The sequence below is a fragment of the Pan paniscus genome, chromosome 2 (assembly GCF_029289425.2).
Source record: "Pan paniscus chromosome 2, NHGRI_mPanPan1-v2.0_pri, whole genome shotgun sequence".
NCBI classification, from domain to species: domain Eukaryota; kingdom Metazoa; phylum Chordata; class Mammalia; order Primates; family Hominidae; genus Pan; species Pan paniscus.
Window position 1 is genome coordinate 26,955,017 of NC_085926.1, and position 16,938 is coordinate 26,971,954.

Below are 16,938 nucleotides of genomic sequence, written 5' to 3' on the forward strand. Positions count from 1 at the left end.
ACTATCCTCCAGATCTGTCACTATCTGAGGGGTCCTAGGACAGCCAGTCACTAGATAGTTCTCCCAGCCACTAAGTTGTGACTGGAGAACTTTACTCTTTTCACATGCTTTTCTAATTATGCCTGAAAGCCCCACTCCCTTGTTAGGGAGAGACATTCTAGCGAAAGCAGGGGCCATTATACACCTGAACATAGGAGAACACCTGTTTGTTGTCCCCTGCTTGAGGAAGGAATTAATCCTGAAGTCTGGGCAACAGGACAATATGGATGAGCAAAGAATGCCTGTCCTGTTCAAGTTAAACAAAAGGGGCTGGGTGTGGTGGCTCATGCCTGTAATCCCAGCGTTTTGGGAGGCTGAGGTGGGGGGATCACGAGGTCAGGAGATCCAGACCATCCTGGCTAACGTGGTGAAACCCCGTCTCTACTAAAAAATACAAAAAATTAGCCAGGCATGGTGGTGGGCACCTGTAGTCCCAGCTACTCGGGAGGCTGAGGCAGGAGAATGGCAGGAACCTGGGAGGCGGACCTTGCACTGCACTCCAGCCTGGGCGACAGAGGGAGACTCCGTCTCAAAAAAAAAAAAAAAAAAAAAAATTAAGGATTCCACCTCCTTTCCCTACCAAAGGCATTACCCCCTTAGACCTGAGGCCCAACAAGGACTCCAAAAGATTAAGGACCTAAAATCCCAAGGCCTAGTAAAAGCATGCAGTAGCCCCTGCAATCCTCCAATTATAGGAGTACAGAAACACAACGGACAGTGGAGCTTAGTGCAAGATCTCAAGATTATCAGTGCGGCCGTTGTCCCTCTATACCCAGCTGTACCTAACCCTTATACTCTGCTTTCCCAAATACCAGAGGAAGCAGAGTGGTTTACAGTCCTGGACCTTAAGAATGCCTTTTTTGGCATCCCTGTACATTCTGACTCTCAATTCTTGTTTGCCTTTGAAGATCCTTCGAACCCAACATCTCAACTCACCTGGACTGTTTTACCCCAAGGGTTCAGGGATAGCCTCCATCTATTTGGCCAGGCATTAGCCCAAGACTTGAGCCGGTTCTCATACTTAGACACTCTTGTCCTTTGGTACGTGAATGAAATCACTTTTAGCTGTCCGTTCAGAAACCTTATGCCATCAAGCCACCCAAATGCTCTTAAATTTCCTTGCTACCTGTGGCTACAAGGTTTTCAAACCAAAGGCTCAGCTCTGCTCACAGCAGGTTAAATACTTAGGGCTAAAATTATCCAAAGGCACCAGGGCCCTCAGTGAGGAATGTATCCAGCCTATACTGGCTTATCCTTATCCCAAAACCCTAAAGCAACTAAGAGGGTTCCTTGGCATAACAGGTTTCTGCCGAATATGGATCCCCAGGTATGGCAAAATAGCCAGACCATTATATACACTGATTAAGGAAACTCAGAAAGCCAATACCCATTTAGTAAGATGGACACCTGAAGCAGAAGCAGCTTTCCAGGCCCTAAAGAAGGCCCTAACTCAAGCCCCATTGTTAAGTTTGCCAACGGGGCAAGACTTTTCTTTATATGTCACAGAAAAAACAGAAATAGCTCTAGGAGTCCTTACACAGGTCCGACGGATGAGATTGCAACCCATGGCACACCTGAGTAAGGAAATTGATGTAGTGGCAAAGGGTTGGCCTCATTGTTTACGGGTAGTGGTGGCAGTAGCAGTCTTAGTATCTGAAGCAGTTAAAATAATACAAGGAAGAGATCTTACTGTGTGGACATCTCATGATGTGAACAGCATACTCACTGCTAAAGGAGACTTGTGGCTGTCAGACAACTATGAGGAAATTAACTAAAATCATAAATCCCCATGGCCCTCCCTTATCATATTTTTCTCTTTACTATTTTCTTAACCCCTTTCACTCTCACTGCACCCCCTCCATGCCACTGTACGACTAGTAGCTCCCCTTACCAAGAGCTTCTATGAAGAATGCAGCTTCCCAGAAATATTAATGCCCCATCGTATAGGAGTTTATCTAAGGGAAACCCCACCTTCACCGCCCACACCCACATGCTCCGCAACTGCTATAACTCTGCCACTTTTTGCATGCATGCAAATACTCATTATTGGACAGAGAAAATGATTAATCCTAGTTGTCCTGGAGGACTTGGAGCCACTGTTTGTTGGACTGACTTCATCCTTCATCCATGTCTGATAGGGGTGGAGTTCAAGAGCAGGTATGTCTGATGGTGGTGGAGTTCAAGATCAGGCAAGAGAAAAACATGTAAAGGAAGTAATCTCCCAACTGACCCGGGTACATAATACCCCTAGCCCCTACAAAGGAACAGATCTCTCAAAACTACATGAAACCCTCTGTACCCATACTCGCCTGGTAAGCCTATTTAATAGCACCCTCACTGGGCTCCATGTGGTCTCGGCCCAAAACTCTAACTGTTGGATGTGCCTCCCCCTGCACTCCAGGTCATACATTTCAATCCCTGTACCTGAACAATGGAACAACTTCAGCACAGAAATAAACACCACTTCCATTTTAGTAGGACCTCTTGTTTCCAATCTGGAAATAACCCATACCTCAAATCTCACCTGTGTAAAATTTAGTAATACTATAGACACGACCAAATCCCAATGCATCAGGTGGGTAACTCCTCCCACACGAATAGTCTGCCTACCCTTAGGAATATTTTTTGTCTTTGGTAGCTTAGCCTATCATTGTTTGAATGGCTTTTCAGAATCTATGTGCTTCCTCTCATTCTTAGTGCCCCCTATGACCATTTACACTGAACAATATTTATACAATTATGTCATACCTAAGCCCCACAACAAAACAGTACTCATTCTTCCTTTTGTTATCAGAGCAGGAGTGCTAGGTGGGCTAAGTACTGGCATTGGCGGTATCACAACCTCTACTCAGTTCTACTACAAACTATCTCAAGAACTAAAGGGTGACATGGAACAGGTCACCGACTCCCTGGTCACCTTGCAAGATCAACTTAATTCCCTAGCAGCAGTAGTCCTTCAAAATTGAAGAGCTTTAGACTTGCTAACCACTGAAAGAGGGGGAACCTGTTTTTTTTTTAGGGGAAGAATGCTGTTATTATGTTAATCAATCCGGAGTTAATCATTCCAAGAAAGTTAATCAATCTGGAGTTAATCAATCTGAGAAAGTTAAAGAAATTCAAGATCAAATACAATGTAGAGCAGAGAAGCTTCAAAACACTGGACCCTGGGGCCTCCTCAGCCAATGGATGCAAAGGATATGAACAGACACTTCTCAAAAAAAGACATTTATGTGGCCAACAAACATATGAGAAAAAGCATATCATCACTGATGATTACAGAAATGCAAATCAAAACCACAATGAGATACCATCTCACACCAGTGAGAATGGCAATCATTAAAAAGTCAGGAAACAACAGAGGCAGAAGAGGATGTGGAGAAATAGGAATGCTTTTACACTGTTAGTGGGAGTGTAAATTAGTTCAACCATTGTGGAAGACATTGTGGTTATTTTTCAAGGATCTACAACCAGAAATACCATTTGACCCAGCAATCCCATTACTGGCTATATACCCAAAGGATTATAAATCATTCTGCTATAAAGACACATGCACACGTATGTTTATTGCGGCACTATTTACAATAGCAAAGACTTGGAACCAACCCAAATGCCCATCAGTGATAGACTGGATAAAGAAAATGTGGCACATATACACTATGGAATACTATGCAGCCATAGGGATGAGTTCATGTCCTTTGCAGGGACATGAATGAAGCTGGAAACCATCATTCTCAGCAAACTAACACAAGAACAGAAAACCAAACACCACATGTTCTCACTTATATGAATAATGAGAACACATGGACACAGGCAGGGGAATATCAAACACTGGGGCCTGTTGGGGGGTAACAGGGGGCTGGGGGAGATAGCATTAGGAGAAATACCTAATGTAGATGACAGGTTGATGGGTGCCGCAAACCACCATGGCACGTGTATACCTATATAAAAAATCTTCATGTTCTGCATGTATATCCCAGAACTTAAAGTATAATTTTAAAAAAAGAAAGAAAGAAAGAAAGAAAGAAAGAAAGAAAGAAAGAAAGAAAGAAAGAAAGAAAAAGACTCTAAGAATATCAAAATGCCCCAACCACATGAAGCTACACTCCAAAGCCAGAGAGTTGCAAGCTACTAGAGGCTAGCTCAGGCTTTCAACAAGGGCCCATATTAGGGATTTATTTATGTTACCTTATTTAATCTCCATGACAGTGAGTTTGATATCATTCTCATTACACTTTGAATGATAAAATTAAAGCCTGGAGAGGTTAATCCACTTGCTCCTGTCACACATTAAAAGAACTGTGATTCAAACCCAGGTTAGTTCGAGTATAAAAGTTCATACTATTCCCAGTATGTTATGCTGATTCCCTTGTATAAAGACACGTATAAATTATGCAAAATTTCAGAAACAGATGACCTTCTTTTTTTACCATTAGTATGAATGATTGCTTATTATAAATATTAATATCACTTTAAGTTTCCTCCATTGGCTTTATTGTCATGAAAAATGTGTTCCCCTTACTGGCAGAAAACTCTTCATCTATGTGAGACTAGATTAGTCATTTCACAATTTTTAGTCACTACCTTCATGTGTGCCATCTTCATGACTTTTGCTTTTTCAAAGTTGGCAGCTACAACGGATTGCCATTATTACCTGCCACAAATAAAACACATTCATAGAAATATAAATTAAACAATTACATTAGATCCTAGCTAGATGATGTTCTCTCTCATTTTGGTGAAAATAGAGATTAACAAGCATTCCAGAAGTGGTAAAAAAAAAAAAAAAAAACTAATATCAATCTGAAACTTCCTGCTTAACATAACCAGGGAACACCATTTAGGAGGTAATGTTATTTAATATCTTATCCAGGTACTAACTAAAATCATATCATATGCCACTGAAGATCATTTCCTGTAGTCTCCAGTGGTAGTTCTACCATACTTTAGGAAATAACCAAAATATTTTCATGACTTTCTGGTCCTACAATTTCATTTAAAAAATTTCTACTTATGCCTTCAACAACCCACCTTTTACATAAATTAATGATATTCAGGCAGCACTCAGCAATGTGTGGGTGTGTCATAAATAGTGGTAGTGGATTAATAATACATACTTCACCCCCATTTGAAGGTACACTAATGATCAGAATATGAGAAAGCAAGTTGTCCAATTTGCTTGTAACTTTAACAGTTCCCTGAAACTGAGTATGTCTCCAGTGACTAGGAACAAACCCTGAAAAAAAATCTGCCTGTCAAAACAGAATGCAACTCACATCAGCTCAAAATATTGGGAGGAAATGGACCTGGCTATTCTCTACCAAGTAAAATGCACTATCAATTCACATCTAGAGTTTATCTGTGATTGCCTTCCAAATGTTCCTTTCTGCCTCCCAGAAATATTTTATTTATATCAAAGAGTTAAGGGAGACAATTCCTAGGGAGAAAGAAAAGGCTATGCAGAAAAAGAATGACCATATCTGCTTGTATTCTGCTTGCTTTCCTCAAACCACGAACATTAAGACAATGAGTGATATATTGGAGAAACTGATGACAAAGTCAGTGTACTTCATAAGAGTCCTTAAGAACTGTTCTCTGCTGACTGGCTTCACTACAGTTAGGCAAAAGCTCCCAGATATGCAAATACTGGTGGTTTTCAAGTAAAAATGTCCCTTCTATTAATATTTCCAATTACCCTCCTGGGAAATTTCATCTGAAAAATTCATTAGATACAATTTTCACCTCCATAAATTTTGTTCTCTTTCATGGCCTTGAGAGTTAGTGGAGAGCAAGCATGAATGATTTAGCAAAGCAAGTGACCAAATATCATGCTTAGTTTTAAGTCATATCTGAAGATACTATGCTAAGGAACCAGAAGATACTAGCAAAAAGGTCAAGGAGAAAATCCTTGAAAGGGAGTCCCTCATATCTAGTGTAACTATATGTCATCCAAACTGGAATAAATTTATAAAATGAAGAGGGATTGTATTGGTTAGATATTGCCATGTAAGAAACCATCCAAAAATTCAATGGCTTAAGAGAAGAGTTATGTATTATTTCTTGAGTCTTTGCATAGGCTGGGAGTTGACTGACATAAGCTGACATTGGCGGGAGTAGCTCTGCTCCATGTGTTTCTAATCCCCCTCCTAAAACCAACAGACTTGCCTGGGTATATCTGCTGTATAGCTACAGCAGGGATTCAAAAGTGCAAACCCTATTGCAGGCAGGCTTTTTAAAGCCTCTGCTTGAATCAGTTCTGCTAATATCCCAATCTCCTAAAGCAAGTCACATGGCTGAATTCAGAATGGAGGAGCAGAGAAATACACTCGCCTTCTCAGTGGGCAGAACTGCAAAACCACACGCCAAAGAACATGGATTGCACTGATGGCCCCAGTTCCTCATAGAGAGAAGTCCTGGCACCATGAATACAATCCACCTCAGGCTACAATTCATAAACTAACTCATCCTATATGACCTGCCTCACAGAGTCCCTGCAGAAGAAACATTATAGTAGCCAAAGATCCCTCAGCTGAAGTTTCCCATTTCAAAAGCCAGAAAATGAGTCATAGTGATTCTGGCCTTGACGAGGTAAGATCCAGCCCCCACAAAATACCTGCAAGTACAACTACCTTCAGTAAATGTGAGTTTTATGTAGAATTTGATGGGGGCTGCAGTCACTGGCCAATATTTACATATACGTCAGAAGAAAAAAGACATTGATGGAAGTACCCCCTATATGGCAACGCTCCCATATTGTATCATTTTAAATCTGTGTGGAAATCCTTCAAGATGTTCAGCTCCCCAGTTTATGAGGCTGGTGCAAAAGTAATTGCAGTTTTTGCCATTACTTTTAAAGAGACATGGCTGATACATATGGCTAAATGAGATATGGCTAAATAAGATGGAGATTGGTTGAGTATTTTACTCATATATTCATACGTAGTAACTAGAAACAGGAAAAAGCTCAAATCTACTTGTCTGAAAAGACTCTCATACCTCCATTTTATTACACTGTCTTAACCTGACTGGAAGATTATGTCTCTAAAAAACATACTTAAAGAACCAGATTATCAAACACCTATAGTTTCTTCTCTGGAAGATACAATCCCAACTAGTGCTATTTCTGAGACACAGTTCTTTTTCAATGAGGAGCACACTTTTATTTAGGACATATTTTGAGTATTATTTACATTTTATCAGCAAGGCACTTTAAGCACATATCTCTAAATATGTTTAAGTGTGATTTTAATTTAAACTTTTCACAGGATAATAATCCAAGTAATAGAAAAATTAAAATTAAAAATAATTTAACATATTTCTGTGTGTTTATTTAAAGCATAGATATATAAGAATATATAGTCATATTTATTATAGATTATACATTATATATATGTTATATTTGTGTTATTATAGAGTATAGCTTACAGATTATAACACCTAAAATCTTTTATTATAGTGGCACTGATTATTAAATAATTACCTAAATATCTTAACATAATACCTGGAACATAGTAAGTATTAAGTTATAGCTATACATGGAAGGTGCCTGCTTATCACATAAGAAGCCCTTCCTTTAAGCCTCATTTTGGAGATTAAAATTCAACTAGCTGATTTATTCATCCCAGATCAATACATTTCAAGAGGCTACCCTCTTGACCCAGAATTTCAAATGATCTTGCTCTCATTTAGTATTGTAATGAACCAAAAGAACCTCTGGAGAAGCAGCTTTTAATCATGCAGATGAACTGAGAAACATAAAGTAGATCTCATGCCACTCCTCACTTGAAATTCATAGACAATGCCATGGAATATAATCCAGATGCTGATTAGGCAGACCTTGCCATTTGGCTGAACCCCCAAAGGCCTGTAAGAGGATAATACTTTCCACACAATTTTTGCACCAAATTTTTCTTTCTTTCTTTTTTATTTATTTATTTATTTTTTTTGAGACAGAATTTCATTCTTGTTGCCCAGGCTGGAGTGCAATGGCATGATCTTAGCTCACTGCAACCTCCACTTCCCAGGTTCAAGCAATTCTCCTAGCTCAGCCTCGAGTAGCAGGGATTACAGGCATGCACCACCACACCCAGCTAATTTTTTTTTTTTTTTTTTAGTAGAGATGGAGTGTCTCCATGTTGGTCAGGCTGGTCTCGAACTGCCGACCTCAGGTGATCCGCATGCCTCAGCCTCCCAAAGTGCTGGGATTACAGGTGTGAGCCACCACACCCAGCCGCATCAAATTTCTTCTTGGCCCCCTCTTCCTTCTGTTCCTATATGTGAGTATGCCATCTTTGCACTATCCTAATGACAGTCATCAACTTCAAGGAAAATATGTACTCCTGTCTCTGCCTTACATATATACACACTTATCGCAAGCATTTCTTGAGTATATGAGACTTTACTGAAAATTTGAGAATCACAAGGAACATGTTCCAGTTATCCATTGCTATGTTAAAAAAAAAGGTCTACCTGAAGTAAATCACCCCCAAAATCTAGTGCTGTAAAACCATTGCAATCATTTATTTCTATTATTGTTATGACTATTATAACACCTCCTGGTCAGCAGGTTGACTGAGGCTGGGCTCAGCTGGGTGGTTCCCACTCAGTCTCTCTCAAGCAGTTACAGAGGCTGGGGCTGGAGTCACAAAGGCTTCCTCACTTATGTGTCTGGTACCTGGGCTGGGAAGACTCAAATAGTTGGGGACCAGACAGCTGGATCTCCTCAGGGCATATGTCATTCTCTTTATGGTTTATCCACAGGATCTTTTCTAAGCATTTGTGCTTCAGGATGGCCAAACTTCATACATGGCAGCTCAGAGTCCCCACACAAGCATCCTGAGGGAAAGCTGGGCAGAAGCCATATTGCCTGTTCTAACCTAGCCTAGGAGTCAGCTCCACCACATTGTTACTTGTCAAGGAAGTCACAGTGTCACAGTCAGTTTTAAGGAGAAGAGATAGGCTATCTCCTCCTGATGGGGGAATAGCAAAGTTTTGAAAGAGAATGTGGGACAGGACACCTGTTGGTGATTATTTTTGGAAAATGCAATTTGCTACAAAGGGATAATCTCATGAAGTATCTTATTATCTTATTGGCTTCTCTCTTCCCTCGCCTCCCTGTCCTACCTCCTTACTGCCTTCTTCACGTATTCCCTTCAAGCTCCAAATTTTTCTCCCTCTACTATGAAGAGTAGTTCAGTTGTCCCCCAGATCCTATTTCCATTGCTAGACAAAACAAAGGGACTCCATTTCCCAGAAACCTGACCTACTATCATTAGAAAGTTAGGTTTTAGTTTGTTCCTTACACAGAATTGGAAGAAAATAATAATTGTGTCCACTCTCTGCAGAACTGCAGACACTAGCATGAGAGAAAATGAAGAGAATATCAAAAGACTAGACAATGGCCAATGAGAAAAACGTGTGGAAAGGACCCCTCAGGCTTGGATTACTCACAGTATCACTTTATGATCTATTTGAAGATGGAGGAATTCCATTGTTTCAGCATAGAGTAAGTGATTAGTCAACAAGATAAGAATGTCAGACAGAGAAAATTCCACAGAAAAACAAAATTGTGTACCTGCTCCAAGAACATCAAAACTCTTCTGAAATAGTTCCCTGCTTCATACTTCCATTCTGTCTCCTGCATCTCCAGGTTACATAAATGAAAAAAAAGTGATCATAGTAATTTTTCTGAAGATGACTGTTGCATTAAAATTGTTCTGATACAATAGTCCCCTCCACAAAGTATTCTGGGAAAAATAGTTTTCCTGAGGGGACATGTTTGAGACACAGCTGTACCAGCTTAGATCACATTATGCAGCATGTAGTTATAAATCTAATTAATATGACTTAAATAATTAAGGTTTTCTTCCCTCATATAAGTCTAAAGATTGACAGAACAAAATCATTACAAGGGTCTTACAATTTCATAAAAGGTTCTGTTTCCCTCTATCTTTTCAAGACCACCAACTTTAGCACCTGGCTTTCAAGTATGTGGTGGCAATATAGCTACTGCTCCTTCAGTCATCACATTGACATTCCAGGTCAGAAAAAGGGGGAAGCACCAAAAGCCTTCTCCTTGTGAAGTCTTGTCTTTGTATGAAAAAGGGGAAGCTCCCCTCAGTGACATCTGCCTATATACTATTAAGCCAAAGCTTTTCACATGGCCACAACAAATCAAGCGATATTTTAGCTTTTCAACCACTTCAGTAGAGGAAGATAAAGAATGGGGGCTGTCAATAATGTTTAGTTACAAAACTTTTGTAACTAAAGTGTCTACACTTAACTGCTTTGTAACTACAGTGTCTGCCACAGTAGCAGACCAGGAGTAATGAGTGCTGGCTTCTATCTAATCCTCTGACCTAACTAAACATCTAACTAAGGGGAAGCCCTTTAATTCTCAGGATTCCAGTTTTCCCATGCAAAAAAAAGGTGGGGGAGGAACAAAAAGGAATAATAACATAGAAGATCTCTCATGTTCTATAATTATTTACATCCAGGATATCTTTAAGGCAGCATGATGAGGCAGACACTGTACGTTACTTACCCAGGCATCCCTCACTGTCTTCCTCACTGGCAGTGGCCAACTCCCACTGTAAAACCTGGTGGGGTTTTCTGAATCTCTCTTCCAGCTAGAGTATGACCATGTGGCTAAAACTTGGCCAAGAAGACCCAAGGGAATGAATGCCCTGGGATATTTTCTGAGAAAGATTTTGCAACAGGCTATAACATGATAAGTGAGAAGTCTTTTGGATCCCTCTTCTACCCTCTCCCTTCATCCAATTATTCTTGTCTTCAGACTCAGCTGTATGCATTATAGCAGCCATTTTGTATCAATGAGGCAATAAAGCCAAAACATTGAAAATCATGAAATGGAAGAGTGAAAATGAATTTTAGTCATTGATAAAATCAATCATAAGAACACCTTTTCCTGACTTCATGTTACAGGAAACAATAATAGTCCTATTTTCATATGCTATTCCTGTTTGATGCTATTACTTGCAGCCCAAAACATCACACATAATACAATGATCTAGTAGAAACAATTATAGCTTCAAAATTAGCATATGTCTCACACTTTAGGTGAATATGAATCTGCACAAGCGAGACTTGTTAAAATGTAAATTTCTGATGTGGTATGTCTGGGGTGGGGTCTAACATTTTGCATTTCTATCAGTCTGTTCAATGTATGATCTGCATCTATACCTTGAACAGCAAGGTTCTAACCTATATTTGGCCATTGTATGACATTGATCAAATTGCATCACTCCTCCAGACTCAATTTTCTCATGGAATCCTGTATCTTATGCTTCTAAGTACTATCACAGGGATATAAGTTCAGTTCTTCCATAAAAGAAGATATATATGAAAAGTGAATCGAGGGGGGATAGATACTGTAATTTATTTTAAGCCTCCTGCCAAATAGTCATTCATCTTTTCTCTTGATACAAACTGTATCCAGGACCAGAGGCACACAGTCTAGTGCCTGTCTCCATGACTATCCAACTGCCCCACCTATACAGAAATATCACAGGAAAAGAATGTCAAACTCAGCTACATTTGCAGATGCTCCATTATACTTACTATGTATAATGTGTGTGCTAATCAGAAATTCATTTAATAAATATTTGAAAAGATTTAGAGTAATCCATCCTCTTCCCCACCCCATACTCTTTCAATGAGAATAAAGAATGAATGTGTGTGTGTGTGTGTGTGTGTGTGTGTGTGTGTGTGTGTGTGTTTTAAATAACAAAAAAGCCATCTGTCTGCAAGATGGGATTACAGGTGCCTGCCACCACCCCCAGCTAATTTTTGTATTTTTAGTAGAGATGGAGTTTTACCATGTTGGCCAGGCTGGTCTCGAACTCCTGACCTCAGGTAATCCACCTGCCTCAGCCTCCCAAAGTGCTAGGATTACAGGCATGAGCCACCATACCTGGCCCCACTCAAGTATTTTGCATTCTGAAATTCATAAGGTAAGACACCAAGGGCAGTGCTGATTACAAGAAAGACAAGAAGAAAGATTATAGAGTTAATACGATTGCTCAATCTTCTGAGAAACATCTCTCAGCCTTCAATGTTTAGTACCCTACATCAGGCCAGAGAGCTGATTTTAAAAACTGGTTCCTCCTCAGACTCAGGAAGAGGTTGCTGTGTTTCTCTGTGGAGTTAGGGCTGTATTTCTCAGTCACTACATTTCTCGGTAACAGGTAACTATTTCTGTTAATGAAGAGGAGAACAAGTTACCATTTAAAAAAAAAAAAGCCCTGCATAAATTGCAGGAGCATTAATTACTATGGCCCTTAGGCTCCCAGGAATTTATGCAGTCTTTCCATGGTGATTATTGTGATTACGTGGTATTTAACTGTATATTTATTTCTCTATAGATATTGCAGACATTTTTGAGCTCTTCTAGAGGAGTTTTTAATCAAAATGAGTTAACATACTCTTCTTCATTCTAAATTAAACTCAATATGGTTATGTGCATCTCAAATGCATGATCACATCCTTGAACTTTTCAATGAGAATTTTTTATAGATAACTTGTCCTCATTGTCAGTATCTGGAAAATCTTGTGGGATCATCTGTTCTAGGTTGTGACTTTCAGTATTAGGCTAGTCTGGTGAGGAAATGCCAAAGTGCCCAGTCTAGATCCTTCCACATCACTGGGCTGGAATAATTAGAAGCTAGTGCCAGATTCTTGGGGACTCCCATTATTTTTGATAAAACATACAGAAATACTTTGTTGGTCAAGTAAAAGAGCAGCTATTCAAGATTGTTCCTGACAAGTTTGGGAGCCAAGAGAATCTCATATTTAGGGCTTTGGTGTCCCTACTATCTCTGCAAAATGGAAATATGGCTTGCCTAAGCCAATGGGGAAGTAGAGTGTGATGGTTAATACTGAGCATCAACTTGATTGGATTGAAGAATGCAAAGTATTGACCCTGGGTATATCTGTGAGGGTGTTGCCAAAGGAGATTAACATTTGAGTCAGTAGGCTGGGAAAGGCAGACCCACCCTTAATCTGGATGGGCACCATCTAATCAGCTGCCAATGCCACAAGAATGTAAAGCAGGCAGAAAAACATGAAAAGGCTAGACTGGCTTAGCCTCCCAGCCTACATCTTTCTCCCATGGTGGATGCTTCCTGCCCTCAAACATCGGACTCCAAGTTCTTCAGCTTTGGGACTTGGACTGGCTTCCTTTCTCCTCGGCTGGCAGATGGCCTACTGTGGAACTTTGTGATTGTGTGAGTTAATAGTATGTAATAAACTCCCACATATATTAGTTCTGTTCCTCTAGAGAACCTTGACTAATACACAGGGCTAAATATAGCAAATTTTGGCTTTGATTGGAATATATTTCTTTCTCTACCAACGGGGATTCTATAGTAGTAGAGACTGAGTGAATGGCATGGTAAAGTAAAGAACTCATTTTTCTAATGCGTGGCCAAACCCCCAAAAATGGCCTTGTCTACTCATCACTAGATCAGGACCCATCAGCCCAACAGGTGGTTTAGTTTATCCTTTCAGATTAATTATGTTTTACCAAAAGAGTTCGACCACCCTTCTAAATGATACAGTTCATGTTCCCATTTCATCCATGTCAGAAAATAAATAGCATCCTCTATAAGGATCAAATAATGTGAGGTTTAAGCCACAACAGAAAATACTTTTCTCCTAAATCTGGAAAACTCAATCTGGGAAAATCATATTGGTAATAAGAAGTTGACTATACATCAAAGGAGAGAATTTAACATAACTTTGGTCAAACCTAAAATTTAGAGATTTTTTTGGCCATAATCACATGGCAAATTGGACAACCTCTACAAGGTTTCATATGTTTGTCCAGTGGTAGGAAGACCTGACCTTAGCCAAAACAACTGGGTCTTACCCTACTCCTGCAAGTAGCTGGATGCATGTATTTCAAGAAGACATAACCTACCTGGTTTTTAGAACAGAGTTTATTTTCTTAGAACACTCCCTCTTCTCCTTCAACTTCCTCATCTAAAAAACAAGGAAGCTTCAACTTCCTCATCTAAAAAACAATGAAGCTTCAACTTCCTCATCTAAAAAACAAGGTAGTTGGACTAGATCAGGTTTCTCAACCCTGGATGTATTTGAGTTATGTGGAGAGATTTTTTTTTTAATGTGATGCCCAGATCTTAACCTAGACTAATTAAATCAGACTCTCCAGGCATGGGGTTATTTGTTTAAAGTTCCTTCGGTGATGCTAACGTTCAGCCACAGCTAAGACCCATGACACCAGGTAATTCCTGAATGCACACCTATATGAACATTCTGTCACTTTCAGTTTGATATCATCTGCTACATTCATCCTCTCTGAACTTTTCTTCTGTCTTGGGAAAGCAGAATTCTAACATGACCCTAAATGAGTTATGCCCTTGAAGAAAACCTCTTTGAATGAATACTGGCTAGCTTCTAGTCAACAGACCATGGCAAAGGTGATGAAATATCACTCCCATGATCATGCCATGTTACCTACAGCAGACTGAAGTGAGATTTTCTTGGCTGCTGGCTTGAAAGAAGCAAACCGCTATGCTGTGAGTAGATCTCTGTTATGAACTGAATGTTTGTGTGCCTCCAACATTTATATGTTGAAATATAATCACCAATGTGATAGCATTAGCAGGTGGAATCTTTGGAGACATTTAGGTCATAACTGGAACCTTCATGAATGAGATTAGTGCCTTTATAAGAAGAGGCCAGAGTACTAGCACACTCTCTCATGCTAGTGCAATGTGAGGATAAAACTAGAAGTTAAAAGCCTGCATCCAGAAGAGGACCCTCACCAGAACCAGACCAGGTCTCAGGTCTCCCACTTGTAAAATGAGAGAGGTAGAGGAGTTTCCCTCCAATTGTAAAATTCTATGATCCTTAGCTCTTAGCATGGTGAAAACATCAGTATGCAGTATGCAGTTAGAAGTTAGTCTAACCTGAGTTTAAATTCTGGCTCTACTACTTATCCGTGTAGATCTTTGGCCAAAATTTATTAATCTTGCTAAGCTTCAGTTTCCCCTTCTATAAAACTAGAATAGTAAAACTCGCCAATCTTCTAGCATTTGCGTGAGTTGATTATATGAGTCAATGGATGTAATAGTCTTAATAAACACAGGACTTAATGCATAGTAATGACTCAAAATTGGTAATGGTGATGGCTTTTGCTTTTGTTACAAGCTCTTTACTTGATTCTTTTAGAGACAATTTGCTTATTTTTAGCATCCATTATGATTCTTCCAAGAATAGCATTCGGAAAACCTGAAAGGTCTACTAGGCACATTTTGAAATGTGGAGTTGGAAGAGAATGCAATCGTGGTGTACAATGTCTTCAGAGGAGGGCAGTGTCCTCTTCCAGAGCCAGCAGGTAGAGGCAATCTCCTCTAAGTCCTCTCCACTATTTTCATGAAGCAATCTTCAACAACAAGAGGGCCAACACCAAGAAGGCCAACACTAAGAGGATAAACATGACATGTTGACAACGCATTCTTATTAGTTTATATGGGCTAAAGAGAAAAAACATGAAGATTTTGCCCATTCTTTAACTTGTTCCTTACATATTTTTCTGTTTTGACTATTAAAGCTGTTCTTTTTCAGGCACTGTTCTGAACTACTTTCAGAGCCCAGATGTAGCTCTTTAGAAGTCAAAAGATGGGAAGAAGCTTGACAGCCTGAAGTCTTCAAAAATTATTGTGTTTGAACTGCATCCTCTGGTAAGACCAGCCAAAACCATACTCTTTGCTCAAGCAGAGCTGCAAAACATAAGTTCCAAAGTTTGCTTTTGAGAGCCTCATACTAAATGTAGAGAAGAGAACTAACTATAAAACTGAGTCCCATGAGAGACTTTCTACTTGGCTGAGAAGAGCTTCCAAGAAAGACGCCTACCAATCCTCAGAACTCACATTTATTTGGCAAGGAGTGGACTGCTTTTCAGAAGAGAAATAAGAAATTAATGTAAGAGATACTTCCTGTTCATGAAAAATAACAGTTCTTTAAAAAGGAGAAACAAAGTTATTAGTGAATAATTTAAGAAAATACTAAATTATATTGAAATATGAAAGTGGGAACAAAACTAATTCATTACCAGAAATTTGGTGTGAGCTAAAAACAAAGAGCTTTAAATAAATCTATGGACAGGAGACCCATAAGAAATCATGAGCTTCAAATTAGAGCTATTGGAGGTATTCAAGGAGTTGTCACAAATGCCAAGCACACCTACCCACAAAAGGTCCCTTATTGATACCATCAGAAAACTAATTCAGTATGCTTTGGTTTCTTTGTTGCATTCTTATTTCTTGCAGACACAAAGGAATGACGAGAAGGCAGAATTTTTTTTTTCAAAATCTTTATCTAAAGCATACTAAACTACTGTTAGTACCATGATGTTTATTTGAGGGGCAATCTGAATGAAATTTGCCTTTGTGGAGTAGTTATAATCACTGCAAGCTTTATTATTAAAATAAGAAGCAAATGCCCCATGAGAGCAACGTTCAAATATACAATTAGTCCTTGCTCACACAAAATCGAACATGACTGCTGGCCTCCAGAGATCTTCTCTGGTTCACTATGCGGATGCAAAGCTGAAAATAGAGCTGTCTAAAAGACTAAGAAGGAAGAGATTACATGGAAGAAGGAAAGGTGAAAGCAACTCAGAAATTGTGCTCAGTATGGCTTCTTAGCTCCTGCTGTAGGAAGAGCTAAGAAAAAAAAAAAAAAGTTTTAGGATTTACTGCATATACTACAAATCCCACTGCAGAGGTCTTTCTATACTTGGAACCAAAGGCCTAGATCCCAGGAACTGAATCATGCATGCTGGGTGCCGAAAGTTGTGAAAAAATGTCTTAGGTGTTCACAATACCCTTGTGGCAATTCTGGGACCAAATCAATACT